The sequence below is a fragment of the Neovison vison genome, chromosome 9, assembly GCF_020171115.1.
Source record: "Neovison vison isolate M4711 chromosome 9, ASM_NN_V1, whole genome shotgun sequence".
Taxonomy (NCBI): Eukaryota; Metazoa; Chordata; class Mammalia; order Carnivora; family Mustelidae; genus Neogale; species Neogale vison.
Window position 1 is genome coordinate 47,150,622 of NC_058099.1, and position 24,469 is coordinate 47,175,090.

Consider the following 24,469-nt stretch of genomic DNA (forward strand, 5'->3'; position numbering starts at 1 on the left):
AGAATTACTACCATAGGCTTATAACAAAAAATAACAGTTGTTTGTTTGGGTGAGGTAGAGGGGAACTCAAAATATGTGTTATTAAATGGTAAGGGTGAGAGGAAGGCCATATCTAGACTACCTCCAAGGTTGGGGGCCTAAGCAACTAGGTAGGTGGCAGTCCTATTAACTCAGACGGGGAAGCCTGGTGGAAGAGGAGGATTTCCAGGAGCAAAGTAGAGGGGGTGTGGGAGCAGAGAATCAGGAGTTCTAATTTGGGGCTAGAAATTTAGAAGTCAAAGTGGAATTTTCAATAGACAATGTGATGTAAAGCCTAGACGTCAGGGCATGGGGCTGGGGAGACTTAACCAAGTTAGAGACCACTAGCATATAGAGGTTAAATATTGAATATTTAAGTGATAACAATTTAGGAACAATTGGATGCTGAAGCTCTTCGATAGCCCTTCAGGTGAGGTGACCAAGAAGCACTGGCCAGCTAAGACTGGTGAAGAGCCAAGAGGTGCCATGATTCTGGAGCAAACCATGGTTCAAAGAAGGCTGCACAGCCAGCTGTGTGCATGAGGCTCAGACAGCCGGCCTTCATTTCCCTGCCTCCACCCAGTATGGCAATACTCACAGCTCCCTTCCCCTTTCTTACAACCGTGTGCTTCTGCTCTTATTCTCTTGCATTGGGATTGCCTCCCTCACCTGCCAGCATCCTAGACTTTTGACCTAGCAAGAACGCCATGACCTTGAAAATGCATTTCCTGACTCCACTAATAAAATATGCCCTCTTCCACCATAATCTCTCATAGCCCTTTGTACACTGTATTTTATTTTGTTTTCTGCTTTAAGTATATGTATTCTCTCTCCATTCTACCTGTATCCCATCTGGACTATAGTAAAGGCCTCACAACCCCTCACAATGTAGCGGAATATTTGGCATGCATTAAGTGCTCAATGAAGATTTTCAATGAGTCAAATCCAAAAATACAAAACTCAAGTCTGGAGAAGTATCTACAAAGGACAAAAATCTTTTATCACTTTAGGTTTCTGTTTGCCAGCACAAGCATCATCTTCACCCAAGCCCAGGAATTTTTTACGCATTTCCTGACCCTCTATAACAAAACAGTAGGAGTGATCATTCCCAGAAAACAAATCTTTTTTTAAATATCTTTTTTTTTAAGACCATGTGATGAAAACACAGGGTATTGCAGACAAAGGTCTTGCCACAGTCCTTGTCTTCATAGATCCTGAACTAATGCCCATTTTAAAAATCATTTTTTAAAAGATTTATTATTTATTTAAGAGAGAGAGAAAGAGAGAGCCAGATAGAGCGCAAACAGGCACTGAGCAGGAGGGAGGAGCAGAGGGATAGGGAGGAGCAGATTCCCTCTGAGCAAGAAGCCTGACATGGGGCTCGATCCCAGTACCCCGAGATCGCAGCCTGAGCCAAAGACAGATGCTTAACCGACTGACCCACCCAGGCGCCCCTTTAAAAACCATTTGACTGATGTTCCTCAAGATCTCAGGTATGAAAATAACAACGTGAAAAAGTCTTGTGGATGAAACAACGTTTGTGATCCCTGAACCTCACTCTAAAAAGCTAAAAAAAGACTGTACCAATCCAAGCCTTGGGTTATAAGTCGCGCAACAATTCTTGAGTGTTCTTCCTTCCAACATCAGCATGTACTTGCATTCTCTGATACACGGGGGAGGATGAGTGTGTTAGAAAGAAGTCATCTGGAAGGTAGCTCTGGTCCAGAGTTGGAAGAACAGGAGAGAGAAAAACAGGTTATTGATGGGAAACACAGTCAAAGCTTCATGAACCAAATAGAATTTCCACAGGCCTAACGATGAATGAGAATCACCTGCCAAGCTTCTATGTGCAACCTGCCATAAAAATGGCTGGGATTTATGGCAAGAACGTCAATATGATTCCCTTTATGCCCTCTTCTATGGCGTGCTACGTTCCACCTCAATTGTCTTCCAGACTTACCGCTCTTTCAAGGTCAATGGCAATTCAGAAATACAGATCCTTATACTTTCACTAAAAAGTCCAGGTCCTTCCAGATCTTTGCAGATGGACAAACAGCCCAGTGATTAAGGATATTCCTCCTTTTTAGGTTGTATTCCAGACCCACCACAAAGTAATGCTGTGATCATCCAAACTGGGCGTTTGTGCTACAATTCCTCCTTCCTGCACTTTCAGACCCGCATATTACGAATCAGAGAGATTTCCGAGGGTGTGAGGTGAGCGAGGTGACACCTATCACCAGTGCCCAGGAGTAGATTGCCCAATTATAAATAATCAACCCAACCTCTTTGCTGGCTAACATTTTCTCACAAGACTAAAAAGTCCCGTAACCTCCTTTTCTTAATGGTGGCGCCACTTCAACCACACTCTGGAAGGTATTGGTTTCCTTAAGTACAATATGGACACATCAGAATAAAAGGGCAGCATGAGGGGAAAGGACAGTATGAGGCTTTGTGGCCTATCGACTCAGTTGCTCATACAAGAATCTGGGAGGGGGAAACCCCCCGAAAGATTAGTCACTTCATTTTGTGTTGCAGAGCTCAATTCAGGTTAACAAAGCATTTGCCAACAAAGGAGATGGGAGAATGGCAGTATTCACTTGCTCTGGACTGAATAAACAAATGTGGGATTTGTGGGCTGACTAATGTCCTGGGATAAACCAGGCAGTCAGCCAGATTCTAGGAGTTTTGATGAAAAGACCGGCAAGCCCACACTTTTCTTCTTGGAAAGTGCTCCATGGGAGTATTGATGTCCACAGGGCCGCCCGGGCCTTCAGCTTGCCTTAAAGTTTCATCCATATTCAGTCACGGGGAATTCTCAGTGGCTCTGTAATCAAAGACCTAGATCAAGCGATAGAAGCTGGATTCTGTCTTCTTGGGAAGTGTTAAATATGCCATTCATCTCCTTTTAGAGATGTGTTATCTCTGTCCCCTTTTAAATACGCCATTTTCCCTGAAAACATACAGGTAGGCCACTAAAATGTGACTCTGGTTCTATCTTTCCTTTCATTCATTCATTTCATTCATTGGTCACTTTCCATATGGTGCTCCAGGCACCAAGTAAGTGCCTGTGGGTAAAATGGTGACTGACTCAGACACAGTCCATGCCCTCAGGAAGCTCCCAGACCAAACTTTAAATCTTTAAGAGCACTGGAAAAATAATAAGGTCCTGTAATTTTATTTTTGGTTGAAGGCAAGTGTTAAAATTTGCAATGATTTTTATTGGACAAGGCAAGAAGTCCTTCAATTAAGGTCACAATATAAACTTTAGGGATGTCAGAAAGAAGACTAGGGCTTGCTCTTTCTTTCTACTGTACTATTAGGACCATATAGCCATGTTTGAGATGAAAGTTGATTTTATTACAAACTGCAGCTAGTGAAACGTCAAGGGTTAAGTTTCACAGGTTCTTAACTGACTCAGGAAAAACTTCCCGGCAGCAGCTGATACAATCTTCTTTAAATCTATAAATGTGGTTTATCTACCCAGATCAAAAAAATGCAGGGGTGCCTGGGCGGCTCAGTCGGTTAAGTATCTGCCTTTAGCTTGGGTCATGATCTCAGGGTCCTGGGACAGAGCCAGTGTTGGGCTCCCTGATCAATAGGGAATCTGCTTCTCCCTCACCCTCTTCCCTTCCCCTGCTCTTGCTCTTTCTCTCTCTCACAAATAAATGAATAAAATTTAAAAATATATATATATATGGTACACACATGGAACAAGTCAATGTGAACATAATACAAACTAGAAGAAGAAAGCTCATGGTGGTAACTGACAACCTGAGCATTTTAAGTGTCTCCACAAAAATATCCAACCTTCCTTGATATTTAGAGTCTTAGGTGGTTTTTACTTACATGGAGGCTTTCATACTTCCCTTCTGAAGACCCAGTCTTCAGGACTCCTTAGCCCTCCAGAGTGCCAGCAGGAGGTTGCCAAATGGCAAATATAGAGAATTAGTTTTTGTTTTTAAGATTTTATTTATTTATTTGAGAGACAGAGAGAGAAAGAGAGCGTGCACAAGCAGAGGGAGGGGCAGAAGTAGAGGGAGAAGCAGTATCTCCACCTAGTAGGGAGCAAGAGGTGAGACTTGATCCCAGAACTCCGGGATCATGACCTGAGCCAAAGGCACCCCTAGAGAATTAGTTTTAAGAGGCAGTATTTGTAACAGTATTTAGGAGGAAATTCAAGCAGATTAGCAAAGATTTTAAGCCGGCTCTTTCACAAAACACACACACACACACACACAAACCAAGGCAAAAAACCAAAAACCTGGCAAGGAATCTTTATGAAGCCATCAAATGCACTCAAGTTGAACATATTTCGGTTAGTCTTCTAAACATCATTCTGCAGAAATGTAGGTATTCGAAAATCAAGGTTTGGGAAAGGAGCCTAGTTCCTGCTTACCCACTGTGAGGGCGGGAGGGAGAGTTGAAAGGGAATGCTACGGACGAACAGCAAGAGAGCTATTTCAGGTTTTAGAACTGGGAAAAGGGACCTGAGCCCGGGGCTGGATGAAGCCACCCACAAAAACTCGGAGCAGGGGCTCAGAGAGCGCCTCGAAGGACCGAGCCGCAGCGCGCAGCCCGCAGCCCACAAACCAGAGGAAGGCCTGCGCAGGAAGCGGAGAGGAGCGCGCGGGGCTCTGGGGTCCGGACAGGATGAAGCCAGTGCATGTGAGGTTCAAGAAAACCGAGCAGGCAATACAGGCGTCAAAGTGTTTCCTGATGTCATTAATCCGGGACCACATCCTGATTTCAGACAGCAGGGAACCACGGACGGGAAAGCCGCACGAACCGGGGTCGCTGTCTTCGGACTGTGTCGGAGGCAGTCAGACCCCTCTCGGAGCGCTCTGCCGGGCACGCGCTGGGTCCCACGGGGCTGAGCGATCCGACGGGCGGTGTCCGCTGTGCCGGCAAAATGAGACAAGCGGCTTGACTTGACGAGCAGCGTCAAGGAGCATAAAGAGCTTCCCTAGACAGTGCCAGGGCGTTAGGTGCCAAAGCCTGGGGTGGTTATTAGAAAAGGTTACCGCCCCTGATCTTCTGACTACAGCCCATTCCTGCGCGGCGAATAGCCAGGGCAGAATCCGCCGGAGCAGTCCGCGCTCCCTCGGGAAGCCTGCGCGGGTCACCCCGAGCTCACGCGAGCGTCCCTGCGGCTCGCAAAGCGGTTAGACCGCACTGTTGACAGCAACTCCTGTCGTCAGCTAAGGAGAGACTGCCTGGTGGGATTTTAACTTTTAATTGGATGTCAGCCACGCTGTTTCCTTTGGTGACCTCTCCACTGGGCCTTCTTTGGCAGCCAAGTTCTAGTGCAGTTCACTTCCACAGTCATCAGAGCCGTAGGGAGGACGAAAAACTGCCCAGGGCTCCAAAGCCCCCAGCTCTAGCCCTAATCCGCTGCAAGGCTTTTTTGACTCAGCCCAGGTGCCTTTCTGTGTTTCCTTTTCCTTTAATTATAAATCGGAGATATAAAACCCACCTCACATACTCTGGAAGCCATAGGAGAGGACAGATGAGCTAAAGGTTATGGAAGGCATATTCCTATCTACACACTTAAGTGTGGGCATGTACATACAACTCTTTTAATGTTTTCCAACGCATAAAAGAGAAGCGTGGACTGACCAAGCACCTGAGTAAGTTAAGTGATAAAGATGATCTAGATATTTTAGAACAAAATCACCACCCTTCCTTGTAGGGTAAAAGACAGTTGTCCAGATGGTTCAGACCATTTTTCTCTCCAGGTCTCTGTCGTGGAATCTACAGAAGACTGCCTTTCATGACAGCTAGGAGGCCAGAGAGAAAGTATTTTGAGGGAAAAGCAGGAAGAGCAACTGATTATTGTTTACTATATGCCAACCAATCTACGAAGCACTGTATGGTATTATTTCACTCCCTCTTCATTACAATGACCGTCGCGTGACGTGTGTATTATTTAATAACGTTATACAGTATGCCTAAGTTTCTGAACAAATTTATTGTCTAAATGATACTGAAATTCAAATCTGTCTGGCTTTGGGGCCCTCAATCTTAATTAGAGCTTAGTTCTAGCTCTGTGAAGGAAACTGGGCTTCTCTTCTGTCCCTGCTTGAAGCTTGTGCATTTTGCCTTGCTATTAAAAGTTGGGCCGTGGGGCGCCTGGGTGACTCAGTGGGGTAAGCATCTGCCTTGGGCTCAGGTCATGATTCCAGGGTCCTGGGATGGAGCCCAGCGCCAGGATCTCTGCTCGGCAGGGAGCCTGCTTCCCTGCCCCCCCTCTCTGCCTGCCTCTCTGCCTACTTGTGATCTCTCTGTCAAATAAATAAATAAAATCTTTAAAAATAAAAAAATAAAATTTGGGCATGTGTTCTGGTTGGTCTGTAGGCCAGCCCCACTGTGGCCCCTCACATAGGAGGGACAATTACTAGAAGGGGACATGGGGGTGAGGTGTGAAAGAAGAGTTCCTAAAGAAGCAGACAAAAAAGATTCATAAGTAAAGCACCTATAGGACCCAGTTCTGAAGGGCTACATTTCTTGGGTAAATGCCATAGAACAGGAAGAAATTTTCTTATATTCTATGGTTATTCCATTTAGAGAAAAAAAAAAACTACTCTTCAGATGTAGCACTGAGCTATTTGGGAATTTTATTCAGTTAGGATGAATGTCTAAAAAGTGATTTCCTATCCTCCCCTGCTACCTCAGGTGGTTGCTTTGGAGTTAGGTACGTTCCAAACAGGCATTCAGATGTGGTCCTAAAAAGTTGTACTGACTCAGGAAAGCTGTCTAATATGCTTCACCCGAATGCTCTAACCCTAGAAGAACAACATAGCATATTAGCTTAGTTATTAGAAATTATCTAGAAACACCCACTGGGAAGGTCTAAACAATAGCATTTTTAAAGCGGGAGTAATAATCATATCTGAATGGCTGGCATTTGTTGGGCCCTTGCACAATGGAAAGCATAGTGCTATGCCTCTTACACAAGTTACTGCATTTGGATTTTGCAATATCCTTCTGAGGCAAGCACTGTTATGATTCTCATTTTCAAATGAGAAGACTAAGTTTGTCATCAGTATTTCTTACTGTCAAAATGGCCACCAAAACGACAAAGGAGGGTAGAGTTGAGGCTAGAATCCTGGAACGTTTTTACGTATCCACCCCTTTTGGCCTCCCCACTTCTCCCGTGTCCTCCCAAATATCTTCTTCCTTCACCCAAGGCAGTCTAAAAATCCATTCATTTGTCCTACTTCTTCACTGAAAGGGATTGCTGACTCAGTATATTCCATGAAATAATCTCCTCCTCCCAAAAAACAATAGAACCTTAAGAGAAGCAATTAAAGACATTTAACTTAAAAGGACTTAAGAATGAACTCTGACAGGAAAAAAAAAAAAAGAATGAATTCTGACTCCAAGAAAAGAGTACATGAAATTTATGCAAGTGATTGTGAAACCTACTACTCCAATGGAGAACCCTAACTGCCACTAGCCCCATAAATAGTCTCTTCTGTGAAATTCAATAAAATTATTTCATTGGAATTATACAAAAGAGAAGGAAAAAAAAAAGAGATCTTGTTGAGAAATGGAAGATCAGGAGAGGAAGGTCAATATGATGAGGATCTTTGGTTGGTATGCATCTTTTGCCCAGCTCCCTCACTCCTACAGCCTGCCCCCCGTTGAGAGATTTCCCGTCAGCCTCAATATTAGAGGTCCATGACCTGGGGCAGCAAGGTTAGTACAGAAAGACATTCACAGGATAATATTGACAAGCTGGTTGTTGATGAGATCTAGCTCTAAAATATCCCCAGTGGTCTACATCATCCTTGGGTTTCCAACTTAGTATTTGTTCTAGTATGTAACCACAGAAAAGTTGGATCTCAAAATCCCCATAAAGGGAAAATACTTAGGAGGAAGCTATATGGTATGTCCTTGTTTCTTTATAGTTGTTGTCGTTGTTGTTAATTAGCTCTGTTTTAAAATATATTTTCTTTAGAATCATAAAATGATATAAGGAATTCTGTGCAATTGACCTTGAACTGTAAGCATCAGAATAAGTAATAGCTATGATACATTTTAGCACCTGTAACACAGGGCAGCATTAGAGGCTGCTTTGCTGGGTTCAGACTTGCTGCTTGGCTAACCGATCACAAGTGCTAAGGGCTTCAGCTCAGCAGTTCTCGGAAGCATGGAGTTGCAACAGTGATGAAAGAATGTCTCTGATGCCTGAGTCAAAGTTAAATCTCAGAAACAACTGCTTCTTTCTCACCAGTTCACCAGCATCCAGACTTGCCTTCTAAAACTTGTGAGGATGAAATATTTTTATCAGCCTATAACTGAAGGCAAACATTCAGTTTCTCCTTTGTACACGGTTGCTACAATAAGACACAACACAGAGTTTGTAGAGCTGGTGCAAAACTTGGGTACAGACAAAAATAAGGAAAAGAGAAGAAAAGGGAAGAAAAGAGGGAGGAGAGTGGAGGGGAGAAGAGGAAGGGAGGGGAGAGGGGCTTGTGCAAGGACAGGAGATAAAAAGATTTTTTTCCCATCCAGGTTGCTTCCTGTCTATCAGTGTCACAAATTTACCAGCATTACTTGCATTTTACCTTTATGATAACTCTGGAGTAATCTGAATAACACTCATTTTTCAGAAAAAGAAACTGGTGCTCACCATAGTGAAGAGGCCACACTACTAAAAAGTATCAACCCCAGGATTCCATCCTAGGTCTCTAGGATTTAAAAAAAATACCCATTCTCTTTCATCGAATCTCATACATTCTCTTCCCAAGAGAAGCCCCCGGGGACCCTGGGGATGTGTGCTTTCAGTTCTGTAAGTGTAGATAACATATATCTGGTGCCAAGATGACAGAAGCCTGTTCGTTGGTCAATATGACCGACCAAGAATGAGTTTTCTTCTCATCAAAAGAGAGACTGGAGGGGCACCTGGGTGGCTCGGTGGGCTAAAGCCTCTGCCTTTGGCTCAGGTCATGATCCCAGGGTCCTGGGATCGAGCCCCGCCTTGGGATCTCTGCTCAGTGGGGAGCCTGCTTCCCTTCCTTTCTCTCTGCTACTTGTGATCTCTGTCTCTCAAATAAATAAAAATAAAAATAAAATAAAATATTTTTAAAAAGAGGGAGAGAGAGACTGGATGTTGGAGAAAGAAGAGGCAAGTGTTAAAACTGCTAAACCTAGCAGATATACCCTAATCCCCCTTCCTAGACACCTTTATCGCCTTGGAGAGAGTACAGAGTGGAAAAATAAATGGAACATGATAGCCCTCTACTTGATAAATAGAATACAATAGTTGTACCTTTTAATCGAGCACAGATGTCTACTTGAAACCTATGCACCAGACCCTCCTGCATTTTTCCTCCTCTTGCAGCAACTCTCTATACAGAGTCAGGTCTCCATGACAACCTTAAGGGTTCCTTGCAGGCACAGGCAGCATAGCATCCTATCTGGATTCAAATTCAGGGTCCATCATAAATGTGGCCTTGGAAGCATACATTATTTTATTTCTCTGATCTTTATGTGGTTCCTCAGTCTCTAAAAAGGAGGATAATATTATCTCCTGGAGCTGCTATGAGAATTAAACAAAATGAAAAAAAAATTTAAACAAGATGATGTGCATGAAATTCCTATCATGGTGTGAAGACATAATAAGAGTCAGAACATTCTTCTCAAATCATTGCTCTGCTAGCTCAATAAACTACTTTCAGGTTGCTCTGAGGTGTAGGGAATCATTCTGATAGGTCCTATTTTCTACAAGGAAAATTTATCTGGAAGAAAAGAAGCTGTTCAAAGAAGCTGAGAATTTTCTCAAGAGACCTGAGCTATTTAAGTTGTCCCAAATTTGTTTCCTATGTTCTGAGGCCAGGGCAAACAAAATTTCAGCCTATTAAATATTTAATGTTTAATACAGCCAATATATTAATTTTAGGTCCAATTTATGAAACTACAATACGTTATTGTACTATTGTGTGTATGTATGAAGTATTGTTAAATGAATGTCATGGTAATTTATGAAGATTTTAAAGAGCCTGAACACAATTTTGAGGAATTTACATCGTGGCAGAACTTTATACTGTTGTATCTTCACTTTTGTAACGTATTGTTAAGTCTATATGGCTTATCTAACACCAAGATCTTTTTTTAAAAAGATTTTATTTATTTATTTGTCTGAGAGAGAGAGAAAGAGCACAAGCAGGGGGGAGCAGCAGGCAGAGGGAGAAGCAGGCTCCTCACTGAGCAAGGAGCCCAAGGCAGGACTCGATCCCAGGATCTTGGGATCATGACCCAAGCCGAAGGCAGACGCTTAACCAACTGAGTCACCCAGGCATCCCCTAACACCAAGACCTTGGTAAAGAATACAACCTCCAAAAGTAACTTCAGACTTAAAGTGAACTGCTTTCTGGCCTGCATTATGACAAAGACCAGGGACAGCCTATGTATTTTACTACTTCCTCCATCAAAACCACAGCTACCACCAGCACCCAACAAGTACCACTCCCCAAACCTATTCCACTTATTAAGCACTGACAGGTGAAAAAAATAATTGACTAATTTAATGAAGCTAAGTTATTTGTACATTTTCTGAGACAGTTCTATGAATTATCATTAATAACACATACTTACGTCAAAAAGCAAGCTATAGAGGTTATAGCAGTGACTCGGTGAGATTACCAGAGGGTTCAAGTCCAATGCACACCCCCACTAATTTAGCAGTGGAGTTGAATGAATTAAAGTCTCTAAGCCTCAATTTCTACACCTACAAAATCTAAACAAATTCAATACACTATGTCATTCAATTAGATTAGATATGTTGATTAGTGTTTTACCTAATATGTAAGAAATACTCAATACAGTAGTTACAGTATGCTAGAATACAAACAATTCATTTTCAGTTTATAAATCTGCCCGCTTTCCCCCTTTTTAAAAAAATCCACATATTTTTTCTTTCACTCTTTTTTTTAAGATTTTATTTATTTATTTGACACATAAACACACACACAAGCAGAGAGAGCAGCAGAGGGAGAGGGAGAAGCAGACTCCCCACTGAGCAGGGAGCGCAACACAGGGTTCAATCCCAGGACCCTGATCATGACCTATGCGGAAAGCAGATGCTTAACCGACTGAGCCACCCAGGCGCCCCTCACTCTTAATCCTGCTATATTATTTGTTTTGTAAAACTCCCTTAAATCCCTTCTGGAGGGAGATGAGACATTAATAAAAAAAGCACACACAAATAAATAAATAATATTTTTCTATTTCTTTCTTCAAAGAACAACTTTCTGAGCACTGAGTTTGGGAAAGATATGTTCAGTAGATGATCATCTGGCTCTTTCTACCTTGAATCCAGAGCAGGGTTCTCAGGAGAGGGTCAGGAGGGCCATGTGAGTTTCCTCACATTTTGCCTTCAACCTCTTTTCCCAGCCAAGATTTAAAAAAAAAAAATGTGTGTTCAACATTTCCAATCTTACTGACTCATCTGGCAGAAAAAAGAAGTCCAGATGCCAGGAGGAATCGGAAGGGGGAAGAAAAAAAAAAACACAAAAAAAAACTGGTGGAGGAAAAAGGTACCGGAAGGAGGGGGAGGTAGGAGAAGCCTGTCATATCTCATCAAGCTATAAAAAACCAATCTTGAGGATTAAAAAGGAGGAAGCACTGACCTTCACAAGTAAAAACAGGGCCCTGGAAATAGAACAATTCTTAAAGTATAATTCACACCAAAAAGTGCTAACAATCACAGTGTTTTTTTTTTTTTAAATAAATGACTATGTTGTAATTCAGTTAAACTCAAGGTACTAACAAAAATAGGCATGAACCTTCATGGGAAAGCCAGGGGTAAAACTTCTGAAACATTCATGTTCAAATATACTAACAAATCCAAAGCTGAACTTTAATTAGACTACTATGAAAAATAATCAGAGTATGGTTAACGCAAGTATATACATATGTCCAAAATCATCAATTATATGCATTATGTGCAGTTTTTGTATATCTATATTTCAATAAAGCTTGAGGAAAAAAGAAGGTCAGAGTAATTGTTTGATAGTTTAATTATGTGAAATAACTAGTGTATTTTAATCTTTTTCTTATAATTTTTAGCTAATTTTTCCACAATAACTGCTGAAGATAAATTCATTATTTCTTACAGCTCCCACCATTTATGTATATGTCCAATGAAAATATCTCATCGACATAGTCCATGCACCGTTAAATGTTTCAGCTTTCTAGTTTTGACCATTCTGAAATCTATTACCTATGCCCAGAACACATAAACATGACAATGGACAGCATACCATTCCTTCTTCTATTTAAGTATTATTCACCAAATTATCTCTTAAATACACTGTCTTCGACATTTTTACAGGGAAGATAAACAACGGAATATTAAATGAGGTCTAAGTATCCAGAAAGTTCATGTCAAAGAAGAATTAAAAGGCTGGTTTATGGGGTATAGAATACTATTTAGTTAGTTGGAAAATGATGATTCAGCACCAAGTTAATGACACTCTGCTAAAAACTCGAAATGAGAAAAAATAAGACAGGGTTTGTACTTGGAGCTCAGCATTTGCTGGAAGCAAAACTCAGGCATGCAAAAAAAAAACAAGTACATATCATAAAATTTGTGATGAAAATATCAACTATGAAAACACAGGGAAATTTTTCATAATTATAGCTGTGACTCAACTTTTTTCCCTCTGTAAAGTGAGGGAGCTGTCTTAGGTCCTGTATGTCTTTTCCAGCATTCATGTTTTGGGATGCTATGTTTAGAACAATGTTTATTTTACTAAAAAAAAATTTTTTTTTTTTTTGCCTTTAATAAGTTAGGCACTTGTACCAGAGAGTGCAAAAGCCTTTTGAACAAATGCTGTGGGTCAGTAGGACAAAGATTAACAACAGGAGAAACAAAAAACCAGTAACTAAAGAAATGAAAACGTGTTTTAATCTGATTTCTCTAATCTGATCCTGCATTCCTAGAATGCGTTTAATTACACTAACATCCTTTTTCTGGGGTTATTATTTTGTTTGATTAACAAATATATGTGATTTTAAAAGTTTTTTAATCTGCCACCATCACTTCCAGTTTACATAAAATAATCAGTTGTGGAAGCTCAGTCAACTAAAGAAAAGAATAAACTGAAAACATAATGACGTGAGTTCGTTCCGGCTGCCCTAGGCATGAGGAAGTCCCATTACTACTCTTCCCTCTTTCCCGCCCCTTTGTCTCCCAGCTCTGTGACATGCAGGCCTGTGAGAGAGCAAAGATTAAATAAGATAAAATTAAATGACACACGTAAAGCCTTCAATAAGTCATAGCTCTCGTGACTTGCTTATTATTACCACCACTTACGCATTTTATTTTTTCTGCCATTCTTCACTCTCAAACGTGGGCCTTAACTTTGTCAAGCCTCCCAAAGTGTGATATATGTCATACTTGAGAGCACTTGAGCACTTCAGAAGATCTGGGAATGCCTACCGACAAATATATGTGTCTATGTGTGTGTATACATACGTATATGTATGTATTTGCATTATAAATGACTAATTTAGCACTGATTTATACTGATTTGTACTGATTTGTGCTACTATATGACTACTAAGTCAAATATGTATGTTTAATACGTTAACATATATAGTTTTATATATTTACTTTACTTTATTTATATGTATATTTTATCATTTGTTATTTATATTTATTTTATATAATTTATTTTATTTATATATTTAACATATATTGAAATATATAATATATATTTAATTTAGTAGTCATATATTTATATTAGAGTATATTTGAAAATGTTATAGCTAGCAATCAACCTAGTGATTTAAAAGATAGTACTATTAAATAAATTTAATTAAGTTAAAAATAGCAGTATAGGGGTGCCTGGGTGGCTTAGTGGGTTAAAGCATCTGCCTCCGGCTCAGGTCATGATTTCAGGGTCCTGGAATCGAGCCCCACATTAGGCTCTCTACTCAGCGGGGAGCCTACATTCCCCTCTCTGCCTGCCTCTCTGCCTACTTGTGATTTCTCTGTAAAATAAATAAATAAAATACTTTTTAAAAATAGCAGCGTATTCACAGAGGCATAACAGCACAGGTGATATGTGACTATAGAAAAATTATGAAGATGGTCCATAAACAACTGAAGTTTGGGAAACCATTAGCTAAAGCAACCAATGACTGTTTTCACAGTCTAAGGAGTGGGGAAGTAGTGTCACATTTGGAAAGAGGCAAATGTCTTACTTTCTAAATTATAAATTATTTCCTTGAGGGGAAATTCAGTCTCCACCCAGGTGATTACATTAATATGTGCTCGACAACTGATTGCTGCATCTATTTGAGGACAATTGAAGGTGTGTGTGTGTGTGTGTGTGTGTGTGTGTATGAGTGTGTAGTGTGTGTGTGTAACTGCAGGGGTGCTTCTGGACACAGTGGAGTCAGGGTACAGCAGTGGGGGTGGGAATAACTCTGAACTCACAAGGATAGATGAACCAATCTTCACTTGTTCACTAATTTTACATGTTGAAATCTACAAATAAGTTCCTATGCCATATCTTCCCAAAAAGCATTTGTGCACTTCCTGCTCTTTTTTTTTAAAAAAGATTTTATTTATTTATTTGACAGAAATCACAAGTAGACAGAGAGAGAGGGGGAAGCAGGCTCCCTGCTGAGCAGAGAGCCCCATGCAATGCGGGGCTTGATCCCAGGACTCTGGGACCATGACCTGAGCCAAAGGCAGAGGCTTTAACCCACTGAGTCACCCAGATGCCCCATTCTTCCTGCTCTTTAAAGACAGAAATAATAATGATTTGCATTACTGAGCTCTGTCAATTGTAAAATTTTCCACTGAATATCATAATTATTCATTTATAAGTCCTTGAAGGTAGAAAATATCTAGTTCATAAGTTTATTTCTAGAGCCCAGTTCAGTGCCTGACACAGTAGAGGTGTTCAGTAAATATTTGTCAAATGAATGAAGTTATAAATTAATGCTTCAGTTCAAGAGAGCTGGCAGGAGCAGGGCTTTGGGAGAGGAAATAGGAAAGAGAAGCTTCAAGCCACAAAATCAAGCCATTTATTTCATGGCCTCTTCTGCCTACTAGGTCTAGCAAGGAGACGCCCAGCAGTGATCTCACCTGTAGAACCTGCTGGGCAAGGCCAGCCAGCAAGCGAGGTGGGTCCCACCACTCAGGTGTCAAACACAGTCAACCTGGCTATTAGAGTCCCAGAAGTGCAGTGTGATTGCTCTCTCTCTCTCTCCATCCAGATCTGCCCGGGTAAACTTGATCTAATTGCCCACCGTGGAATTTGGCCAGTACACTGAGATTATAGTATGTTGAGAAATTTGAACTTTAACCACATATAAATAAAAGCACAGGGATCAGGGCCACTCCCTCTTACTTCTGGGTTTTATTATTTTTTTTTCCCCAAAAGAAAACAGTTGCTTAGGAGTCTGTGAATTTTCTCTCTTTTTTTTTTTTGTTTATTTTTAAAAGATTTTATTTATTTATTTTAGAGAGAGTGTGCATATGTGAGCGGGGGGAGGGGCAGAGGGAGAAGAAGACGGGAACTCTCCAGCAGACTCCCCACTGAGCACAGAGCCCAACTCGGGGCTGGATCTCACCACCCCGAGATCATGACCTGAACCAAAATCAAGAGTCAGATGCTTAACTGACAGAGTCACACAGGTGCCCTGGGAGTCTAGGAGTTTTCAGTGAGAGGGAAATATAAGTCTAACTGATTCAATTTTTTAATATAAATTCTTCCTAATGTCTTTAAAATAACTAAAATCTATTGAATACTTATATCTGGAATCTAAATAAAAAGCAGTACCGTTTATTAGTCCTCAAAAAAATCTGTTTGATGCAGAGAAAGATACAAAATAAGTAAGATTCAGTCCCTGGGGCTGCCTTTTCAATCAGATGTCAACTGAAGTAGTTTAAAGCCCTAAGAAAATATTCTCCTTTATCCCTCAGCAATCGATGCAGAAAGGTTAAGTCTTTCAAGTTTACAGTAGAAGGTCACCATGCACATAATCACATGTCCATGCAGTAGAATTAAACAGATTTTAATGTTCCTTTTTAAGCAAATTTTCCTGGCCAAGAAAAATTGTCTCAGGGTTATGCTTGTATGGTATTCTCAAGCTTTCTGGGTGCAGCTGGGCAAAGTCCTCTCCATAAACAAACTAGAGGTGGATCAGCGTTTTCTTCACTTTAAAGAATGGTTTACAGGAGGATCCCAACAGCTAGACAGTTTCCACAGTGCATTACACTTGTGTCCATGCTAGCGACAAATCTTCAGGATCACACCCAGTGAAGAGCCTCAGTTACACGGGTAAGAGTTATTCTCTTCACAAACGCAGCACTGACTGCCTGTCATTTCTCCTGTTTCCTTTCCCCCAATATAGCCTTCTTTCTTGTATTGGAGGACACCACTTTGCAATACACCTTCTCATCTCTGTTTTATCTCCTATACCATCAACATCTCTGGTACAGTTGTTTTCTGGTTTCACGGCTATTTCTTGACAGAAAGTTACTTAGTGAGAGAGCAGGAGTGGTATAAAACCACAGGAGTGACTAGAAACATCACGCAAGCAAAGCCAAGCTTACTGGCAGTGAGCAAGGATAGAGAGAATGCTGGATTGAAATCAGAAAATCTAGGGATTGGTGCTGGCACCGAGGATTGCCTGGTGGCCCTGGAATTCGGGGAACCTCATGAGTAGTTCAGTTTCTTCCTTTACCTCAGGAGTATGCTCACGGCCCTGGGTGCTTGACAGAAATGACAGTTCAACTGAAACAGACTGCAGGAGTTCTATGTTGTACTAAATTATAAATTGTACGTCTCTGTATCCCATGATGAAGTGGTGGGTGATGATGTTAGGAGAAGGAAGCCACGCACCCCAGCTGCCCCCAGCCCTCTGTCTGCTCTCACCCGGACAGGACTAATTCAGGGAAATTACGGAGTTTGTTCCTCCGGGTACGAGGAATCCATACGTATGAACAATCCTACCATCTTTTGTAGACTCTGTCCAGTTGGATGGCTTCATCAAGCTCTTCCCAAGCCTACTTTATGCTTTATGGTGCTACTGGCCATGATCTCCTTTCAACCTGTAAGCACTGTCCACACCCCGACCTGCAGGCTGGCTGTTAGTGAGCATCGGGACTAGACCAGATCTGAGCAGGGTGATGGCTCTGGGGCTAGACTGGCATAGGTTCAGACACCGGCACTATCATGAAGTAGTTGTGACACCTGAAACTTGTTATTTAATTTCCCCGAGACTCCATTTCCCAATTGGTATAGAGAAGACCCGAATAGCTACACTGCAAATGGGTAGAACAAATTTAAAAAAAAAAAAACAAAAACAAAACAAACAAACAAACAAAAAACGGGCTTTATTATAGCTCAAGAGCTGAAAGTAATAGACATCAGAAATATATTTAGAATTGTCCAGATATTTGAGTTACAGTCTTTTAAAAATAAAAGAGTTTAAGGAGAGGCAGCTGCGGGGCACTTGGATGGCTCAGTCAGTTAAGTGCCTGACTCTCAATTTCACCTCGGGGCATGATCTCAGGGTTGTGAGATTGAGCCCCGTGTCAGGTTCCACACTCAGCAGGGAGTCTGCTTAAGATTCTCTCCCTCACCCTCTCCTTCTCCTCCCTCCTCCCACTCTGCTTTCTCTAAAACAGATAAATAAATCTTCAAATAAATAAATAGAGGCAGCTGTGCAAGTAAAAGGAGATACACTTAATGCTTTCTTTGAGCTCATAGCTCTTGGTTAGATTATCAAATTTGCACTGGTACAAAACTAAGCCTAATAAGTATTTAATTGTTTTTAAATAATTAAATAAGTACATAACTTAATGAATGAATGAGTGAGTGAATGAATAAATGAATGAATCAATCCCACTAAAGCTGTTTGGAGAAATATGGAATTCTACATACCTCCTCTAGGTGGCGAACTGATACCTCCTACCGTGTGTTGCATTTCCTGTGTCTGCCACAATTGATAGGAAAACAGTACTAGAGAAATCTATAACTTTATGTCTGTCATAGTCTAGAAGTAAGAAACCATTAATGTCTTTTCTGCCAAAGTTACCTCTTTATTTTTACGACTGTATGCTTCTTGTCAAAAAAATTGTTTATAGAAAGTCATTAAGAAATATGATTGTGGGGGCGCCTGGGTGGCTCAGTGGGTTAAAACCTCTGCCTCGGGCTCAGTTCATGATCCCAGGGTCCTGGAATGGAGCCCCGCATGGGGCTCTCTGCTCAGCGGGGAGCCTGCTTCCTCCTCTCTCTCTGCCTGCCTCTCTGCCTACTTGTGATCTCTGTCTGTCAAATAAATAAATAAAATCTTAAAAAAAAAAAAAAAGAAATGTGATTGTGTAAGTACTATAAAGAAACAGAGTTGTGCAAGAGACTTTTCAGAGCACTTCTGCAAGCTTGCTGTGAGGACTTTCCATTTCATGGTGTACTCAGCAAAACATTGTTTTGCCCCAAGCTCATTATTATTTTCCTAGGATGTTCATTCTCTTCTTAATATGGGAAAAAATAAAATTCTACTAACAATGACTTCTTCAAAACTAAGCCTCAGCTATATTTTTTTTCTCCTAGATTCCCCTTGACAGTAACAGATAAAACTGAATAAGAGCTAAATGCATTATCCTGTCAGTTGACTAGAGAAGAACTATCCAAGGAGATAAATGAATCCAAATTCATTGCTTTAATTTTCCTTCAAGCCAGGATATGAGGTCCCTGGATGATTTAAAGAATTCCCACCAAGCTCCATTTCCCTTCATATTGACATAGTCTATATGTTCTTATAAAGGAAACATGACTCAAAAATATCTTGGAGTGCCATGAGAGCTGAAGGACAGAGCTAAAATCCGTCTAGGAGCACACCAAACAGGAACAACGAGAACCGAAGATGCCTGTCCTGATTCCAAAAGCGAGGGGAGGAGGTGAATAAAAAGAACAATGACATGTTCTAGCCCAAGAGCTAAAATTAAATGCATGTAAATAATTCTTGTTGAAACTAGAAGCCAGGGTAGATTAGGCAAACCAGGTAGAGAGTCCTTTCTTGCCAAAACATGTCAGGCTAAGAGTCACCTAGCATTGAGACATGGCTACTGACAGAAGTGAGGTTAATACTGGACAGTCATGGGGTATTCTGAACTCGCATAGCAGCCCTTAAATGCCAGTACATACCTAAAGCCCATAGATTCCATTTTATCCTATCCAGAAAGCTGAACGCCCGTTGTCCAAACACAGGAATCTGAACGAGAATTTCTAGCGTACATGTCAATATCTCTCTAATGCCCATTTCTTAAGCAACCACTCTGGGCCAGGCTCCTGAATAATACAAAGATGAATAAGGCATGGTCCCTGCCCTCAGACATGCACACACATAATTATATGAGATTAATCTAGGGAGAGGGAGAGAAAAAAAAAAAAAAGGAGCTAAGGCCAGACAGGTACGCTGATGCGAGAGTGTGGAAGATCCCATCCCACAGCTGGGTTCGTGGCAACTTGTCCGACCAGAATTCAGCCATAGTAGTAGTTTCTGCCGAATGTTGAACTGAGCCTATACTGCTGGGTCTCTGAAGCAGCTAAAGCCATGGAAATAGACCTGGAAAGGGAGGTATGAACATCTAAAATACCTTTCCAAAGGCATTTTGGGCTAGTTTCATTACGTCCTTCCCAAAGGTATGCAAGAAGCCCAAGGAGTTACAGAAGAAAACACCCCCCATTAAATCAAAGTGTTATTCCTAACTCTGTCATGAGAACACAACCCCAAACATTCCTAACTAAATGAATAAACCAGCTAAATAATCATTAATAGGGGAATATAAGTAAACCACAAACTCTCCCATATCACAATTTTAAAGGAATAATGTAGCTCTAGGAGAGAAACATCTCCATACATACAGAAGTAAAAGAAAACAGCCAGAAGGAAAGAATTTGGGCTACAAACTTACCTTGGTATTTGATACAATTTAAAGACTTTTTCTAAAGGTGAAGTAAAAGCAGAAAATGGCACAAATATGTTAATAAAGTATGAGATATGATGCACTCTTTCCTCATTACTATCACGTTATACTTCCAGAATTATGATTCAAAGTGGATTTTTTTAATTTAAAAATGTTGGGGTGTTTGGATTGTTATCTCACCTACAAAAAAACACTGTATCTTGAAAGGCAGTGTGTGAAATTTTTTAATATTTTCCCTAAATATTACTAGGTTGTTTTAGGCCTTTTCTCTGTAGCCAGTTTTGCAAGCTAACACATGTTTAAAGCCTTCAATCCAACTCACCCATGCACACTCTAATTTCAGTTCATAGAGAGATACGTACATTTTGACCCAACTTCTATTATTAAGTTGATATCCTATCCCCCTACCAGCCCAAGGCAGATCAGTTGGCATTTGTCTTGACTCTTCTTTACAAGAAAAAAAAAAAAGAAAAGAAAAGAAGAAAAGGGAAAGGGGACTCAATAAAAGAAAGGGACCGACCACCCCATCTAATAGCAGGAACTGAAAGTCGCCTGTTAACTGTAGCCCTTCCATTTATGGTAAGTCAACAACCCAGGCCCTGTGGCTTCTGCTTTATTGTGATTGTATAATTTTCTCCCTCAGTGAAAAATTCTCTTTTCGGTAAATTTTCTACAATGACTCACGACCCTTGGATGAGATAGCCTTGTCTCCTTCTAAGGAAATTCAGAAATACAAAAAGCTAGAGTCTCCGTTCTGTGAGTCAAAGTAGCCCCTAGAAATGAGGCAGGATGCTACCGAAAGAAAGCCAGTGCAACACACAGAGGATGTGGGGTGCAGCCCCATAGCTCAAATCAGCCACCTTTTACAAATCAGTGACCTTTTACAAAGGCTAATACACAGAGAAGCACCACTGTATTGACGCCAAGGTTCCGCAAGTTGATCAGGTGTGTCCACCCTCTCCGGGTGCCACAGCCCAAGCTAGACACACCCAGACTGTCCCACTCACAGGGCCACCAGGGCTGGTCTCAGTTCAAGTGGGTGGAAGCTTACTGCCATGGGGTTTACGTGAGAGCTGTGTTGGATGCCAGTCCACATAGGCGTGATTACCCAACAAGGAAAAGAAAGAGGTAAAGCAAACAGATGCACACATGTCTGCACAATTTCTTTGAAAAGGGCTTGATGTACAAAAATGAAGCCTAAGAGAAAATGGTATTAGCTCAATTCGTATGAAATACGCACCGACCCTCTCTAAAACAATTTTCTAATTCCAGCAGAAGTTGTTTCAGTAGTGAACCAGCAAAACCCCATTTCAGCTGCCCTTAGTAGCACTTACTGGTTTACTGTAAAAAACACATGAGCTAGACTAAATAAGCAACAAAAACAAAAACAAAACAAAACCCTAAAAGAATTTAAAGTAATATTGCTGTAATGATGATAATAATAATTACAGTTACCATTTACCTTTGGTCTCCTGGCTTTTTCTTTACCATTTCCTTTCACCAACACTGGCCAGCTTGGTCCTCCTCTCCAAGTCAACCTCATAGGAAGGTACCCACCCCCGCCCCCACCACCCCCTCTGTCTGCCCAGAACATGCATCCAGGGCCAGAGCTCAGTCCTGCTGACTGGGTCGGTGCCTCCTCTGCCTTAGGCGCATGGGAGCTGGGGAAGGGACTTTTAAGAAATAATAAAAGGAACAAAACAAGAAAGTCTTGGGGAGTTGCCACCTACTCAGATCCTTGAAGGCTGCATGGTTTTGATGATCCGGATTCACTAGGAATGCCTCCTTGCCAGCCAGCCAGGGCCAAGGCCCAACCCCTGACCTGCTGAGGGCACAGGCCTTCCCAGTCCGCAGGCTGCCACCAGCCCAGAGGCCCTTGTCTTAAGAGGCCCAGGCCTGAGGCTGCAGAAATCTGGGGCAGCCACTATCAAGAAGCCCATCCCAGGGGCCAGAATTCCTTTACCAGTATGGATTCACTTTGGGACTACCTAAGTAAAGCAATTGTGGTTTTTGTGTTTTTTACAGTTTTTTTTCCCCCTAACAATGATTTGCAGTTGTGTGTGAAGCACTTTGCCCTGATATGTATGTTCTACAATAAAAAACAAATTTAAAAAAATTGTTTTAGAGCAAGCCGGTTTGCTCTAGTTAGCTATATAACTTCATCTTCCTAAAAGCCTGATGAGGTAGCTTTCTTATCACCATTTTACAGATAATGAAGTTGTATAAATCTAAAATGAATATCTTCTCCCAAAATACCCAGCTAGAGTAAAAGAGTCATCATCAACTCCAACTGAATTTTTTCCACTCTACTAAGGGTCAGCAAACTACGCCCCTTGCGTCTTATCTGTCCCGCTAACTGTTTTTGCAAATAAAGTTACTTTGGCATTCAGATATTCTCATTCATTTCTGTATTATCTGTGGCAGCGTTGGTGTTGGGACAAGAGTTGAGTAGTCCCATGAAAGAAACCATATGGTCTCACAGAAGCTAAACAATTTCCTATTGGGCCCTTTAGAGAAAAATTTTGTCAACATCTACTCTTCAAAGTGCCATGAAGAATTTTTATGGGGCTCCTGGGTGACTCGTGGGTTAAGCCTCTGCCTTCCGCTCATGTCATGATCTCAAGGACCTGGGATTGAGCCCCGCATCCGGCCCTCTGCTCAGCGGGGATCCTGCTTCCTCCTCTCTCTGCCTGCTTCTCTGCCTACTTCTGATCTCTCTCCCTCTGTCAAATAAATAAATAATATCTTTAAAATAAAAATAAATTTTTAAAATAAAAAAAATTTAGAAGTTTGAGTCTAAAGACTCTCTAAAGACTCAGAGAATTAGGAAATTCTAACCAAGTGGGAGTCCACCATCATCAATTTCTTTGTGAACAGCTACCCTAGGACATTTTGCCCATGCAGGGAGCTTTTTTCCAGTCCCTAAAAACCCAGGGAAACAGTATTTGTTTTAGAAAACAAGAATTGAATTTCACTGACCCACTCATTCAAGTCCTTCCCAATTCTACCTCTGGCTTCCCCTCGCCTCAGCTTCTCACGGGACAGCTCTTCCAACCGTGTACCTAAGAGAAAAGGAAGGAGAGGAACACAGTGAAAAAGTGTTGCTATTGCTTCATGGAACTTCCATTCTATTTTCAGACCCTGCTCCTATGCCAGAGGGGAAATTTGAAGGAAACATGACAAATACCAGGGTTTACCTCGTTTAGGCTTGTCAGATTGATGCAAGCCTGAGGGGGTAAATTTATAGACTAGGATAATATAATTTTAATATGGAAGGCACGTCAGATAATAGCCAATTGAAATGATTCAGTTTATCAAAAACAAGAACAACAAGAAAAACAAAAAATAAAAAACAAGTACCCAGCAAAGCCGGGTGACTGACTTCTCCCAAGGTAGCAAGAGAGAAGAGGCTTCTCATCCATTCTACCACACATTCAGCAGGATCTGGTTTCAGGCCACAACTGTATCCTATTCCACATATCCATTAATTTCATGTCCTTTCTCAAGGCCACACCTTTGGTGGAAAGAGTACCTTTGGGGAATCAAGCCAGTTCAGGTTCAAACCCTCTTTTGATCCTTTACTCCTTGTGCAAACTTAGGAAAGCCAGTAAACTAGTGGAAGCCCCTGTTTTATAGAAGTAAAATATAGTTAATAGTTCCCTGAGTGGAAAGAAGAGAAAATGGGACATTCAGTGCCAAACAAGGTGCCTAGCACATTGGAGGCACTTTCTCAATACATGGCAAACACAACTATTGGTCTCAAGAGACAAGCAAAACTACATCCCTTCAGTCTTTTACTAGGCCAAGGTCAGCAGGTATTAGCAGTTGGACAAAGAAACATCTCACGGTTCAGGGCAAGATGATAACCTGCTGGCCATATATTACAGAGGCATTTCCACTTTGAGGGAAATTTAGAGTTTTCACCTGAGAAAGCAAAATGTTAATTTTCTAATCAAGTCTTGTACCAGTTGCATATAATTGTTATTATATGTTATGATTTATGGACAGCCTTGTTTTTAATTATGAGGTTTTTATTGGAGAGACAGGTTTCGGGGTGAGTTTGCCATATAACTTGCCAGCACTTGTTAAAAGTTTTTATAGTGTGACTCATTTACGTGTGTGTGTGTGTGTGTGTGTGTGTGTGTGTTTAGGAGTGCTATTATTAAATTTTGCTGGCATATAGTGAAAAATTTGTGACTCAAATTTGTCCATATATTTACCTCCCCACTACCTACTCTACCCTTTCACATACCTCCCCCTCCCCCATCTATCAAGGCTAGCTTCAGATGATTCTCAAGGTTGCCTACAGATCAGATCACTTAGAATGCTCCTTGCCCAATTCCCTTTAGCTCTTTGTGTATGTGAAACAGAAGAAAACCCTGCTCAAAAGCGAAAATCTTTCATGCAGTACGGTGTATGGAAAAACTAGAAGAAATCAGTAAGTCAACGTAAAAGCATGAGTGCTGTATCTTTATGCTCAAGATTTTAAATTTA

General features: G+C 41.1%; 1 long non-coding RNA gene across 1 annotated transcript in view; it reads right to left on the reverse strand.

The window, feature by feature from the left end:
- Positions 1-24,469, reverse strand: part of LOC122917559 — a 108,163-nt gene that overhangs the window by 65,805 nt on the left and 17,889 nt on the right. The window contains exon 2 of the long non-coding RNA XR_006386403.1: positions 22,955-23,037. This is a non-coding gene — a long non-coding RNA (uncharacterized LOC122917559). The remainder of the gene's footprint in view (positions 1-22,954; positions 23,038-24,469) is intronic.